The sequence below is a fragment of the Halichoerus grypus genome, chromosome 12, assembly GCF_964656455.1.
Source record: "Halichoerus grypus chromosome 12, mHalGry1.hap1.1, whole genome shotgun sequence".
Lineage (NCBI taxonomy): Eukaryota > Metazoa > Chordata > Mammalia > Carnivora > Phocidae > Halichoerus > Halichoerus grypus.
In genome coordinates this window covers 18,526,872-18,542,986 of record NC_135723.1, presented here as the reverse complement: position 1 = coordinate 18,542,986, position 16,115 = coordinate 18,526,872, and the positions used below count along the sequence as shown (strand labels likewise).

The window sequence follows — 16,115 nt, the reverse complement described above, 5'->3', positions numbered from 1 at the left end:
ATATGATACTTTATGTGGAAAACCCAAAAGACTCCACCCCAAAACTGCTAGAACTCATACAGGAATTCAGTAAAGTGGCAGGATATAAAATCAATGCACAGAAATCAGTGGCATTCCTATACACCAACAGCAAGACAGAAGAAAGAGAAATTAAGGAGTCGATCCCATTTACAATTGCACCCAAAACCATAAGATACCTAGGCATAAATCTAACCAAAGAGGCAAAGAATCTGTACTCAGAAAACTATAAAATACTCATGAAAGAAATTGAGGAAGACACAAAGAAATGGAAAAACGTTCCATGCTCATGGATTGGAAGAACAAATATTGTGAAGATGTCAATGCTACCTAGAGCAATCTACACATTCAAAGCAATCCCCATCAAAATACCATCCACTTTTTTCAAAGAAATGGAACAAATAATCATAAAATTTGTATGGAACCAGAAAAGACCCTGAATAGCCAGAGGAATATTGAAAAAGAAAAAGCTGGTGGCATCACAATTCCGGACTTCCAGCTCTATTACAAAGCTGTCATCATCAAGACAGTATGGTACTGGCACAAAAACAGACACATAGATCAATGGGACAGAATAGAGAGCCCAGAAATGGACCCTCAACTCTATGGTCAACTAATCTTTGACAAAGCAGGAAAGAATGTCCAATGGAAAAAAGACAGTCTCTTCAACAAATGGTATTGGGAAAATTGGACAGCCACATGCAGAAGAATGAAACTGGACCATTTCCTTACACTACACACAAAAATAGACTCCAAATGGTTGAAAGACCTGAATGTGAGACAGGAGTCCATCAAAATCCTAAAGGAGAACACAGGCAGCAACCTCTTCGACCTCAGCCGCAGCAACTTCTTCCTAGAAACATCGCGAAAGGCAAGGGAAGCAAGGGCAAAAATGAACTATTGGGACTTCATCAAGATAAAAAGCTTTTGCACAGCAAAAGAAACAGTCAACAAAACCAAGAGACAACCGACAGAATGGGAGAAGATATTTGCAAATGACATATCAGATAAAGGGCTAGTATCCAAAATCTATAAAGAACTTATCAAACTCAACACCCAAAGAACAAAGAATCTAATCAAGAAATGGGCAGAAGACATGAACAGACATTTTTCCAAAGAAGAGATCCAAATGGCCAACAGACACATGAAAAAGTGCTCAACATCACTCGGCATCAGGGAAATCCAAATCAAAACCTCAATGAGATACCACCTCACACCAATTAGAATGGCTAAAATTAACAAGTCAGGAAATGACAGATGTTGGCGGGGATGTGGAGAAAGCGGACCCCTCCTACACTGTTGGTGAGAATGCAAGCTGATGCAGCCACTCTGGAAAACAGTATGGAGGTTCTTCAAAAAGTTGAAAATAGAGCTACCATACAATCCAGCAATTGCACTACTGGGTATTTACCCCAAAGATACAAATGTAGGGATCCGAAGGGCTATGTGCACCCTGATGTTTATAACAGCAATATCCACCATAGGCAAACTATGGAAAGAGCCAAGATGTCCATCAACAGATGAATGGATAGAGAAAATGTGGTATATAAATACAATGGAATATTATGCAGCCATCAAAAGGAATGAAATCTTGCCATTTGCAATGACATGGATGGAACTGGAGGGTATTATGCAGAACGAAATAAGTCAATCAGAGAAAGACATGTATCATATGATCTCACTGATATGAGGAACTCTTAATCTCAGGAAACAAACTGAGTGTTGCTGGGGTGGTGGGGGGTGGGAAGGATGGGGTGGCTGGGTGATAGACATTGGGGAGGGTACGTGCTATGGTGAGCGCTGTGAATTGTGTAGGACTGTTGAATCACAGACCCACCTCTGAAACAAATAATACATTATACGTTTAAAAAAAGGAGAAGATAGTAGGAAGAGAAAAATGGAGGGGGGTAATCAGAGGGGGAGATGAGCCATGAGAGACTATGGACTCTGAGAAACAAACTGAGGGTTCTAGAAGGAAGGGGGGTGGGGGGATGGGTTACCCTGGTGATGGGTATTAAAGAGGGTACGTACTGAATGGAGCACTGGGTGTTATACGCAAACAATGAATCATGGAACACTACATCAAAAACTAATGATGTAATGTATGGTGTTTAACACAACATAATAAATTAAAATTTAAAAAAACAGTTTTTGGAACACTTAATGTATGGTGATTAACAACATAATAAAATAAAATTTAAAAAAAAGTTTGTGGAACACTTTAGTTAGATAATTCCTTAACATGCTCTGTGAGTTACCTTTCCAAGATAAATGCATTTTATTTTTATAGCAGTGATTTGTCTGCTCTTGTAATCAGAACCTGGGAGCCCAAGTCATCGTGAACAAAAGTCATGATTTTCTCTGGCTTTTGGTTCTTCACTCTCCCTTTGATTCTGGTTTCTCTCACAAGGTGGCTGTGAGCGATGACAAATAAAAATATTACAGAGTGTTTTTAAACAATGGCGTGTGTCAGACAATGACCTGAGGCATTGGGGCTCACCGTGGTCTTCCTCTTCTCTGTGGTCACGTGTTAGCTTCGACTCCAGGTACCAAATCTGGTCATTAGCATTGGGGACAACGAATGCAGGTGTATTTGCAGATACATTTTTTTTTTCAGTATTTTTTTTTTTTAAAGATTTTATTTATTTATTTGACAGAGAGAGACACAGTGAGAGAGGGAACACAAGCAGGGGGAGTGGGAGAGGGAGAAGCAGGCTTCCCGCCAAGCAGGGAGCCCGATGCGGGGCTCGAACCCAGGACCCTGGGATCACGACCCGAGCTGAAGGCAGACGCTTAACGACTGAGCCACCCAGGCGCCCTTGCAGATACATTTGATTAGGCCCCAGAGAACAGGTACTTTTCCAGTTGGGGAAATGTCCTGGTTAGTCATCAGGTACAGGAGGCAACTATTTCATAGCAGATTAGGGGTGATTATGCCGCTGATATTAGTCATTTGTGCCTTAGATTACATCTGAGTCCGTCCATACCAGGGATCTTTGCATTCGGGACCTTATCTGATTGTGTAGTGACATTAATTGGCCCCTGAAGGGATTTGACTGAATTTCTAGTACTGGTTCTTCCCTTACACTTTTGAAATTACATTTTAGGTAATAACCCTTTTTCTCTATAGAGCATAATTTTTTTTTTTTTTTTAAGATTTTATTTACTTATTTGACAGAGAGAGACATAGTGAGAGCAGAAACACAAGCAGGGGGAGTAGGAGAGGGAGAAGCAGGCTTCCCGCGGAGCAGGGAGCCCGATGTGGGACTCAATCCCAGGACCCTGGGATCACGACCTGAGCCGAAGGCAGACGCTTAGCGACTGAGCCACCCAGGCGCCCTCTATAGAGCATAATTTTGCTCGTTATCTTTCTTTTTAATTGTGGTAAAATACACATAATGTAAAAGCTACTATTGCAACCATTTTTTAAATTTAAACTCACTTAATGTGTAATGTATTATTGGTTTCAGAGGTACAGGTCAATGATTCATCAGTCTTATATAACACCCAGTGCTCATTACATCACATGCCCTCCTTAATGCCCATTACCCAGTTACCCCATCCCCCCACCCACCTCCCCTCCAGCAACAACCCTCAGTTTGTCTCCTATAGTTAAGAGTCTCTTATAGTTTCTCTCTCTCTCTCTCTGATTTCGTCTTGTTTTATTTTTTCCTCTCTTCCCCTATGATCCTCTGTTTTGTTCCTTAAATTCCACATGAGTGAGATTGTATAATTGTCTTTCTCTGACTGACTTATTTCGCTTAGTATAACACCCTCTAGTTCCATCCACGTCGTTGCAAATGGCAAGATTTCATTTTTTTGATGGCTGAGTAGTATTCCGTTGTGTATATACATATACCACATCTCTATCCATTCATCTTATTGCTACCATTTTGAAGTGTACCATTCAAAGGCGGTAATACACTCACATTGTGCAACTGATCTCCAGAATTCTTTTCACTTTGCAACACTGAAACCCTACCCATTACACAACTTCTTCCCATTCTCCCATCTCCCCAGCTACATACCGTCTTTTGAACATGAGAATTATCAATTTAATCTACTCTTTAAAAAGTTTCCTAAACTTCACTGGCCTATGAAGTTGACCTGGTGTTGCCCCACGTGCCGGTCCAACCTTATTAAATTAACATGTTTCCTTTCTCCTTTGAAAGTCCACGTATCACTGGGCTAAGACACCAGATGCTCCCAGAGCAAGTACATTCTGGTTTTTCTTCAGGTAAAATGTCTGACCATTTAACAAAGAATAAAAGTGGAATACTATAAACTGAATTTCATTGGGTGAAAATTTAAAATTCTCATAATATCTGTGCTAGGGAAATAGTTAACTCTCAAATGCTGGGGGAAGAGAAAACTGATTCCACAAATTAGACAGTATCTATCAAAATAAAAAATGTAGACATCTCTTCATTGGCTATTCAGCTGTGAAGCCTTTACATATATATTCAGAAAAATAAAATATAACTTAAATCTGAATCCACAGGGGACTGGTTAAATACTTACAGTACACTATATAATGAACTATTATGCAACTGTTAAAATAATGTGAGAGTTCTATGGGTGCTGATATAAGATCTAAAATATATTATTAAATGAAAAATTCAAGGCATGTGGAATGACAAACTTTTTGTGAAAAAAAAATTTTACTTTTTTTTATTTCCTGAGAGAGAAAGAGAGAGAGAGAAAGGAGGGGGAGGGGCAGAGGGAGAGCGAGAGAGAGAATCCCAAGCAGACTCTGAGCTGAGCACCAAGCCCAACATGGGGCTTGATCTCAGGACCCCAAGATCATGACCTGAGCTGAAATCAACAGTCAGACACTTAACTGACTGAGCCACCCAGGCACCCCCAAAATCTTAATTTTATACACACACACACACACACATCTCTCGTGGTGTCTAGAGATATAGTTCCTTTTCTGGAAAGATTCACAAGCAATTGTTAACAACTGCAGCTTGGTGGAAATAGGCAGGTGGTTGTGGGGTGGGGGAGGGGAGAAACACATTTAAACCTCTTAGTACTATTGGAATTTTTAAAAACATGTGCTTGTATTACTTTAAAATTGTTTTTAAATGTCAACCACATGGGGTGCCTGGGTGCTTCAGTCGTTAAGTGTCTGCCTTCAGCTCAGGTCATGATCCCAGGGTCCTGGGATTGAGCCCCATGTCGGGCTCCTTGCTCAGCAGGGAGCCTGCTTCTCCCTCTCACTCTGCCCCTCTCCCCTGCTCATGCTCTCTATCACATGCTCTCTGATAAATAAATAAAATCTTTTTTTAAAAAAATGTCAACCGTGTTATCTAGTCAGTGGAATTACAGGTCATTTAAATTTTACTTTTATCATTTTCTATAGATACAGAAGTACATTTTAAAAATCTCTATCCAGGGGTGTCTGGGTGGCTCAGTCGTTAAGCACCTGCCTTTAGCTCAGGTCATGATCCCAGGGTCCTGGGATCGAGCCCCGCATCAGGCTCCCTGCTCCGTGGGAAGCCTGCTTCTCCCTCTCTCACTCCCCCTGCTTGTGTTCCCTCTCTCGCTGTCTCTCTCTCTGTCAAATAAATAAATAAAATCTTAAAAAAAAAAAAAAAACAACTCTATCCATTTGAAAGGCAAAAAATATATATATAAAGTTTTATTTCATGCTTTAGATATTTGGGCAAATAATTACTTTCATGACTAGTTTAAGTCATATAGTCTTCCATGGTTTATGTGTCTACAAAAAACCAAGCCACAACCAAATCAACCAAACAAACAAACTTGCTTTCTTTTCTTCTTCTTTTTTTTTTTTTTTACCACAGCGCTTTATTTTCCTCACACAATGACACGTTGCTGGGGCCTAATGCTCTCACATGACAGTAGAAAACCTCAATTTGTTGTCATCTCTTGAAGAATTGAGAATTGTGTGCAAAACCTTTACATAAATTAAAAGGATGAATAAATTTACAGTTGTAAATGCAAACTGTTTTCCAACTCAAGGCAATTAGCAGCCCAGGGTGTTCTGGCAGGGAAACATCAGGTAAGAAAGCAAAGTGGGTCCTAAGGCTCTGACTTTCCCAACCCTGTTACCCTGTTAGACCTGCAAGACAGAAATGACAACTGGTTCAGGACTCTTGCCAGCCTCTAGAGAAATCCTGGAATAGGCAGCTCTTACACATTAATACCCTGCACAAATCAAGAACCTCATGGTCTTGCAGATTCTCCAATCAATGGATTTCTCTTCTATAAACATGTTCTCAACCTCAGCCACGAAGTGACCCCCCCTCCCCCCCACCGAGGTGCTAAGGGTTTAAATCAAAGGTATGTACTGGGTATTAAGCATATACCAAGGGAACAGTTAACTTGGATACAAGGTCAAGATCAGCAACAAGTTCTACAATCCAGTGCTGATATCTGATAGAAGCTTCAAGGACAAATTTCTTTTCAAAGGCTTATTCCAGTTTCATGAGGCTAGCATGAGGCATATACATTTACCAGGGCAAATTTATAGTCGGGAATTCACTCATGCAGCAAATGCTACACATCTGCTCGCAGTCCATGTAGAAGCATTTGCCGTGGACAATGGAGGGGCCCGACTCATCACACTCCTGCTTGCTGATCCACATCTGCTGGAAGGTGGACAGCGAGGCCGGGATGGAGCCCCCAATCCACACCAACTACTTGAGTTCAGGAGGAGCGATGATCTTGATCGTCATCGTGCTGGGTGCCAGAGCTATGATCTTCTGCATCCTGTCGCCGATGCCGGGGTACATGGTGGTCCCGCCACACTGCACTGTGTGAGCGTAGAGGTCCTTCCGGATGTCGACATCACACTTCATGATGGAATTGAAGGTGGTCTCACTGATGCAACAGGGCTCCATACCCAGGAAGGAAGGCTGGAAGAGCGCCTCCGGGCAGCGCTGCGGATGGTGATCACCGGCCCCTCGGGCAGCTCGTAACTCTTCTCCAGGACCGAGGAGGACGTGGCCGTGGCGATCTCCTGCTCGAAATCCAGGGTGACCAAGCAGAGCTTCTCCTTGATGTCACGCACTATTTCCCGCTCGGCAGTGGCAGGGAAGCTGTAGCCACGCTCCGAGAGGATCTCCATGAGCTAGTCCATCAGGTCCCGGCCAACCAGGTCCAGATGCAGGATGGCGTGGGGGCAGGGCGTACCACTCGTAGATGGGCACAGCGTGGGCGACCCCGTCCCCAGAGTCCATGACAATAGCAGTGGTGCAGCCACGGCATACAGGGACAGCACAGCCTGGATGGCCACGTACATGCCTGGGGTGCTGAAGGTCTCGAACATGATCTGAGTCATCTTTTCACCGTTGGCCTTGGGGTTTGGGGGGCCTCCGTCAGTAGTATGGGGTGCTCCTTGGGGGCCACGTGCAGCATGCTATAGAAGGTGTGGTGCCAGATCTTCTCCATGTAGTCCCAGTTGGTGACAATGCCGTGCTCAATGGGCTACTAGGATCAGGATGCCCCGCTTGCTCTGGGCCTCATCACCCACATAGGAGTCCTTCTGGCCCATACCCACCATCACGCCCTGGTGTCGGGGTCGCCCGACAATGGACGGGAACACGGCTGCGGGGGTCATCATCCCCAGCAAAGCCCGCCTTGCACATGCAGGAGCCATGGTCGATGACGAGTGCGGTGATCTCCTCTTCCATTGCGGTGGATGGAGGTGGATGCGGAGGATGCGCGGCGGTGGAACACATAGAGCTCGCCGGCTGCCGCCAGTGAGACCGCTCTATTCTCTTTTTTGACAAGAGAATAAATGACCTTTACTAAAAATCCCCTCAGTTTTCTCCTTGGTGCTCTGAAAGCAGTCTTTGTAGAAGCTTTGTGGTTTTATTACTTCTTTAAGCCTTCGTGCAAGATGCATCATTTCCTATAGATTTTGCTTAGACACTTTTGCTCAAAGATTGTGTTACTGCATTGAATAGAATATAACATCTACAGATCCCTCAGGGTCTAAGGCACTTGAAGTTCCTGTGTTGTAATAAGATTGCCTTTTTTGCTTCTTGTAGTCCTAGGAGTTAAGCTTTATTACAAGTGAAAATATTCTGCTCTTCTCAGGTCAAAGAGATATAGTCTTAATATCCATACTCTGAAATTTAGTGCCGTAGAAAAAACTGTCTTCCCACTTCTGAAAACAAGCTCAAGATTTCCATAGATATCACGCACCAAAAGTTAGGTAAGAAAATCGTTTCTTTTTTTCTGTTGTGAAAAGACATATGATATTGATTTTCTGGTTATTAGAGTTAATATAATGTTTATCTCTGTGCATGAATAAACACATGAGCAGTTACACAAAGCAATGGTGTAAGTCAACACATAAGGCACACTGTTGTAAAATCAATTCTTGATGACTTTTTTAAAAAGAAGATGTTTTCATTTAAAATGGATTACTTTGAAAGACAATAAACAAAAGCCAAACTCACTTGTAGTTACCAGAATATTAGAATCACAAAAAAGAGTCCAGGCTGCATTATACAATTTTTAATGGCATTCCTGACTGAACTTACCCCTACTATGTCCCAGCATAAAAATGCAGAATGTACTTATTTAGAATTGAGTAGTACTCATTGGAAAATAAGTTTCTGGCAAAAGCACAAACTATGTGTGGTTCCCATAGAATTAAACAAAAATAGATCTTGTTCAAAATAACAATAAGAATCCCATGGGACTGACTAATAAAAGATGGCTGGCACAATTTGAATTCCATTGCAAGGGCTACAGAGAACTTTAAAAATTGGTAACACAGTGGAATCATTTATCATTCTTTATAACTCTGGCTGCCATCTTGGAACACTCCTGGGGACCATGCCTTCAATAAGAGCTCAGGCTGCTGACACACTGGGGAAAACAGAGGCTGCATCTTCTGTATTTGGGGTTTCAGCAGACCTGCAGCGGGCCATCCAGGCACCACAGTTGTAGGCATCGTGCCGATCCCAGCAGGATCATACCTTCGATGCAACTTCTTGTTTAATTTGTGCTAAAGTTTCTAAAATGTCATTCCACAGATCAGTTGCTTTTCTTGTTATCAGATTCTAAAATAATATAATCAGAATATACTGTTCTTTAAGGTTTTTCAGATAAGGATGAAAATTATCAGGACACCTGGGTAGCTGAGTGGTTAAGTGTCTGCCTTCAGCTCAAGTCATGATCTCAGGGTCCTGGGATTGAGCCCCGCGTTAGGCTCTCTGCTCAGCGGGGAGTCTGGCTCTCCTCTCCCTCTGCCCCTCCTCCTTCTCCTCTCTCTCAAATAAATAAAATCTTTTTTTTAAAAAGCATGAAAATTATCATGTCACATACCATGAGATTGCATTCATATGTAGAATTTAAGAAACAAAACAAAGAAAAAAAGAGACAAACCAAAAAACAGACTTTTATTTTTTTAAGATTTATTTATTTATTTATTTATTTGACAGAGAGAGAGAGAGAGAGAGAGAGCACAAGCAGGGGGAGTGGCAGGCAGAGGAAGACGCAGTCTCCCTGCTGAGCAGAGAGCCCGACGTGGGGCTCGATCCCAGGACCCCAGCATCATTACCTGAGCTGAAGGCAGATGCTTAACTGACTGAGCCACCCAGGAGCCCCAAAAAACAGACTTTTAAATTAGAGAACAAACTGGTGGTTACCAGATGGGAGGTGGGTGGGAGGCTGGTGGAATAGGTGGAGATTGAGTCCATTTATCATGATGATGAGCACTGAGTAATGTATAGAATTGTTGAATCACTATACTGTACACCTGAAACTAATATAACACTGTACATTAATTATAGTGGAGTTTAAAAAATAAAATAAATAAAAATTAAAAAACAAAGAAATTATATCAGATTTTGTTCACTTTGTATACTATAAATGCAGCATAGTCCCAAACCCCTTCCAGTGTCATGTAATTTTTACTGTATTCAATAAAAACAATTGATTTTAAAAAAGAAACAGCTAAATGGCTATTTAATTTTTTTTAAAATCTTTTTTTTTTTTTTTTTTTTTTTTTTTAAAGATTTTATTTATTTATTTGAGAGAGAGAGAATGAGAGACAGAGAGCATGAGAGTGGGGAGGGTCAGAGGGAGAAGCAGACTCCCTGCCGAGCAGGGAGCCCGATGCGGGACTCGATCCAGGGACTCCAGGATCATGACCTGAGCCGAAGGCAGTCGCTTAACCAACTGAGCCACCCAGGCGCCCCTAATTTTTTTTAAAGTAAACTCTACACCCAACATGGGGCTTGAACTCATGATTCTGAGATTAAGAGTCACATGCTCTACTGACTAAGCCAGCCAGGCACCTCTATAGTTTTTATACCTTTGTAAGAATTTTTATATAATAAACTCAGTAATCAGGAAAGATCCTTCATTTATAATATGTATCTTACAAAATATAGTCATTTAGAATAAAGATTCCTGTGCCTATTTATTTTCTGGGAAGAGTTTTTTTTTATTTTTTTTATTTTTTTTTATTTTAAAGATTTTATTTATTTATTTGAGAGAGAGAGAGAGAATGAGAGAGAGCACATGAGAGGGGGGGAGGGTCAGAGGGAGAAGCAGACTCCCTGCCGAGCAGGGAGCCCGATGCGGGACTCGATCCAGGTACTCCAGGATCATGACCTGAGCCGAAGGCAGTCGCTTAACCAACTGAGCCACCCAGGCGCCCTCTGGGAAGAGTTTTCTAAGAGACGTTAGAAGGAACAGGTCCCAGTGAGGAATGCATGAAATGCAAGCCATTTGTGTGTGTATAAGTGTTAGTTAGCTGGCTTGCCCTTGCCAATGGCTGGATGGGATTATTCCCCACTCCCGAGTCCTTTCAAAAGAAAAGACAAAAATTCCTGCTGTTTGTTGTTACTAGATCAGGTGACCAGGTCCACACAAGCCCCACAGACTAGGGAGGAGTTCTCAACAGGGACCTCACACCTGCTGGTGGGCAGGGCTCCCATCTTCCCACCTCCATGGTCTTTGAATGGCCATGCAGGTAGGACAGAGTCATGGCTGCTATCAGGGAAACTGCCTCTCTAAAAGACTCAAAATTGGGGGCACCTGGGTGGCTCAGTCAGTTAAGCGTCTGCTTCAGCTCAGGTGATGATCCCAGGGTCCTGGGATCGAGCTTTGGGTCAGGCTCCCTGCTCGGCAGGGAGTCTGCTTCTCCGTCTCCCTTTGCCCCTCCCCCCTGCTCATGTGTGTTCTCTCTCTCTCTCTCCTTCTCACTCTTTCTCTCTCTCTCAAATAAATAAATAAAATCTTAAAAAAAAAGACTCAAAATTATTTGGACGTCACTGTAATATGTTTGTAGAATGACATTGTTATCAAGGAGCATGGTGGCAGAGCAGAAAGAATATGGATTCTAACCTCAAAATCTTGGTTCTAGCTTTCCAGCCGTGTCATCTTGCACACATCATTTTACCTAAGCCTCAGTTTCTGCTTCTCTATAACGAGGATAATAATTGTTTCATAGATTTTTTTTTGGAGGGGAGTAAATATGATATCATTTTTTTAGTGTGTCTTGAATGTAAAAGGCTCTTTAGCAATTATTAGCTATTATTATTGTTCTTGTTGTGACTGTTGGCTATAATTTCCTTCTTTAATTGGTACACTTAAAATTTATACTCCCTCCTTGCCAATCCAATATTTTTATTCTTAAGTCTCTCACGGTGCTGGAATGTTGGTTAAACAACTGTCTCCCCCACCAGGTTGGAAGGGCCTTGGGGGCAGAGATCTGGTCAACTTCATCTTTGTACCCCTCCCTCTAGCCTCGCATTCCCAACCTGAGTTGTTTTCTGAACATGGCTGAATGTACCAGAGCCTACTTAATTAAGCCTACTTGAACCTTTTCCATTTGAAATTACTAAAAAATATGCCAGTGTTTCGGAAAGCCTAAATTCACCTCCAGAAATGCTTATGAAATGTATTTCAACACACGCAATCAATGCCAAGACATAATGGCAATGTCGAAGCACATAGCAACCTCTTACTGCTGCTTACAGCTATTCATCAGGAAATAGCTGGGTGCATCCATGCATCTGTTCTCATTTGAAGCTTCCCCCATGAAATCTGTGATGCGCAAGTATCATCAGCCTCATTATGTAGGTGAAGAAGGTGAGACAAGTAAGATTAGTAAATGCCTTCATGAAAGTCTGTTATTTAATCATTGGTGACACTGGCGCAGAACTAACATGTCCTATACTTCACCCCCTTTGAAATAGAACATTTATGTCTCGGGATTAAGCACTGGTGTACATATGGGGCCTAAGCGGAGAAGTGAATACATAGCTGCTACTATTATTACTATTGCCAATGTAATTTCCTTCCCTGGTTGGAATTTGTTGTTTCCTCTTTCTGTTCCCGACACTCTGTTGGTACCTCTCTAATGGCATGTGGTAGACCATATTCTGTCAAAAATAATGTGATTTTTAATTTTTCAACCTGAAGTACCCAAAGTGTCCTTTACAGAGTGCGGCTGATATTGTCACAAAGATTAGGGGTCCTTGATGGGTAAACTTTTCAGGGAAACAGAGGAAAAGCTGTGCATACTGCTCCATGGTTTGGGGAGGGCTCCCTGTGACATTAATCCACAAGCTTTAACAAGGAGGCAAAGTAAGACAATAAGTCCATGACGTACAAGGAGGGAACGTTACTGATTAAGAGACTTGTGTTTCCTGGGTAAAAGGAAGAAGGGCGGTTTCATACCTAATGTTGCTTTGGTATTTCTTACCATAATTGATTGCAACTGTGTAATAAAAATTTCCCCTTGCTTTCTTTATAAAAATCATCCTGAGAAAAGACAGTGACCCTTCTCAGCGTCTGGCTCCTATTTTGGGTACGATGTCTCCACCCTCACCAAAATGGGCTTCAGCTTGGAAACTTGTATAACTGTTGTAAAGTCACGTTAGGCCCAACTCTTGAGGCAGTGCCAGGCAGGACAGGAGGAAATGCCTCCTCCACTCAGCCATTTTCCCTGACACACACAAGCACAAGTAGATTTCTGAAGGGCTGTAAGGGGACCATCCACCATGTTAGTGGGAACCCATTGGGGCTGGCCTTGCTAAAGGCAGAGAGACAACTAGGTAGGGTAGATGACGTTCTCCCTGCCATCCCAAATTCCTTCCCACTGGGCTAGCTGATGCCTGAAATTCTATGAACAGAGTTTCATCCCTTAGTTTCCTAATGAGGATACTTCTGAGAAAGAAAACAACATCAAACCTTGGTTTATTTTCTCTTTTCTGACTCTTTGGAGAAAGGAGTTGATCAAATTGTTTCTTGAAAGCAGTGTAATAGAGAATAAGGCTACTGGGTAAGGGGGTAAGGAGAAAACAGAAGAGGGAAAAATCTCTAGCCAGCTTCTCTCGGGCCATGTGGAAATGCTAGGTCCCTTCGTCCTGGGAACATCCTCACCATTAAGGGAAGAGTAAAGAATCCTAGAACCAGTCCTTTAAAGGAATTAGGGTGTTAGCTAGACTTGGAGATGAAATGTCATTTTCTGCAAGTCCTCCACAACTAAGTTGTCTTTTGCTCAGGTTCTGATATAATGACTCATATCCTAGAGGCTTTGGAAAGATGTCCCTATGAGATAGTCTAAATTCTGAGTGTGGTCATTGTATCTAAAACAGGAGTGCAACCCCTTTTGCTAGAAACACCGCAAAACAGAAGCCATTCATCTTCCATAGCCCTGCTCAACTGTTCTTAAGAAACTGTACGCTGATAAAGTCTTCAGCACTGCTATTTTTCTCTTTCCTGGTCTATCAAGGGTTTCAAGGTCCAAGATCTCCGGCGGCCTTGTTTCCTTCTGTCTTTATCAGGGCAACTGCAGCCCCAGCTATGGTGGTGGTAACTCTGATAGCCCTCCCTATCTTTGCCCCTCTTTCTCTAATTCTGAACTTGAATGTGGTCACCCCTTTCCTTTCAGAGATACCTACGGGAACACAATAGCTCAGGGTATTACTTTGCCATAATGCAAAACCACGTTGTAAGCACTGCAGTAATTTCAAAGTATTTGAAATTATCACTCAGACATGTGAGAAAGTTCACAAAAATGAAGGTGATACATACTTGCTTTAAAAAATAATCTGTTAACAATATATACTATATATGCATATATATATCACATATAAAATAATATGTACTATACTGTATACTTGAAAGTTGCTGGAGAGTAGATCTTAAACATTCTCACCACACATACACACACAAAAATGGTCAGGTGGGTGGGGGGAATGGATGAAGGTGATCAATAGGCACAAAGTTCCAGTTGTAAGATGAGTAAGTACAGAGCAGGTAATGTTCAGCATGATGACTATAGTTAACACTGTTGTATGCTATATTTGAAAGTCGCTAAGAGAGTAGATCCTAAAAGTTCTCATCACAAGGAAAAAAAAATGTTTTTGTAACTAAATGAAGAGATGAATGTTAACTAAACTTATTGTGGTGATCATTTCACAATATATGTATGTTGAGTCATTATGTTGTATACCTTAAACTTATACAGTCCTGTACATCAATTATATCTCAATAAAACTGGAGGGAAATAAAGGTAACATGTGAGATGATGGAGATGTTAACCAACTTTCCTATGGTAATCATCTTGCAATTCATATGTATATCAAATCATCATGTCACACACCTTAAACATATAATGGTATATGTCAATTATATCTCAATAAAGCTAGAAAAAATCCCTGGCTATTTATATATTGTCGGGAGCACAAACAATAATAATAATAATCCACTTTATGCTTGGACAGTGGTCTATGTGAGATGTTTTTTGGCTAAAATATTTTTCTTATCTTGCTCAATACTTGTATATAAGCTAAGTTGACATGGTTCACAGGAAGCTGGAGCTTCCTTCTAGGCTCAGCGATGAGCCTAGAACAGACCTCCATTTTCCATGGAACCAAACATTTGTGTGGCTCCTATGTAGCTTAGTAGCTTCCTATTGACACAGGAAACATGGCAGCTGAAGAAGCCTGTGTACCCCCAGGGCCAGTTCCTGAGAGCTCCTTCTTTCAAGTTCCTCCACATTGACTCCTATTTTTTTTTAATTTTTATTTAAATTCCAGTTAGTTAAAATACAGTGCAATATTGGTTTCAGGAGTAGAATTCAGTGATTCGTCACTTATGTACAATACCCAGTGCTCATCACATCCCCCATCTAGCCCATCTCCCACCCAACTCCCCCCTTCAGCCCTTACTTTGTTCTCAGATGTTAAGAGTCTCAGGGGGCGCCTGGGTGGCTTAGTTGGTTAAGCGTCTGCCTTGTGCTCATGTCCTGATCCCAGGGTCCTGGGATTGAGTCCCACATTGGGCTTCTTGCTCAGTGGGGAGCCTGATGCTTCCCCTGCTTGTGCTCTCTCTCTCTCTCTGACAAATAAAATCTTAAAAAGAAAATTTCACATATGAGTGAAATCATATGGTATTTGTCTTTTCTCTCCACCTTGATTCCTATTGAACCCTCTCCCTCAGTCACTTAGTTTATCCTACCCTGGCTCTCTAGAAATAAAGTCACTTCAGTTTATGACCCGGCTATCTCTAGAAATTCTCAGTGTTTTGTAGACATTTTCCTCTTCAGCCTGCAACACCAAGAATAGACCCACGAGAAACAGTTCCATTATTGCAGCAGAGCAAATTTGGTGTGTACAGTCTGAAATATTTGCATACGGCAAGCTGATAACGAAGCAGTCACAAGGAATCAAAGCCTAATCCATTAAAATATGACTGCCTCATTCCTTTAGAACCCCAGATTTTTTGGGTGTGCCGTTGTGGTGGAAGTATGCAGAAATGTTTCTTAGTAAATAGAAAAAAGTAATTTAACCTTTCCGAGAAAACTCAGCAAGCATGAGATTGTCACAATTAGAAGCAGTTGTCTTTTCCAAATTTAGGTGACCTTTTTTAAGTGGAGCAATTGAAGTCTAATTAAACACAAAGAAGTTAAGGTTTCATTCAAGAACCAATATCTAAATTCCAAAATTATTTCAGTGCCAAGGCTTACTTTAAAAACTGAAAAAAATAACTAATAGAGGATTTTTTAAACACTGGACATGCACACTTAAGTATTTAATATTGTCACAATGAGTATATTCCATGATTTTTTCAGCTACTTTCAGATGTCAAAGAAG

General features: G+C 41.6%; 1 pseudogene across 1 annotated transcript in view; it reads right to left on the bottom strand.

Annotated features, from left to right (window-relative positions):
* Positions 1 to 5,662: 5,662 nt before the first annotated feature.
* LOC118541644 (actin, cytoplasmic 2 pseudogene) overlaps positions 5,663 to 16,115 on the bottom strand; it is a 36,455-nt pseudogene continuing 26,002 nt past the window's right edge. Inside the window, exon 3 of the transcript XR_013443078.1 lies at positions 5,663 to 8,229. The product of XR_013443078.1 is annotated as an actin, cytoplasmic 2 pseudogene (transcript). The remainder of the gene's footprint in view (positions 8,230 to 16,115) is intronic.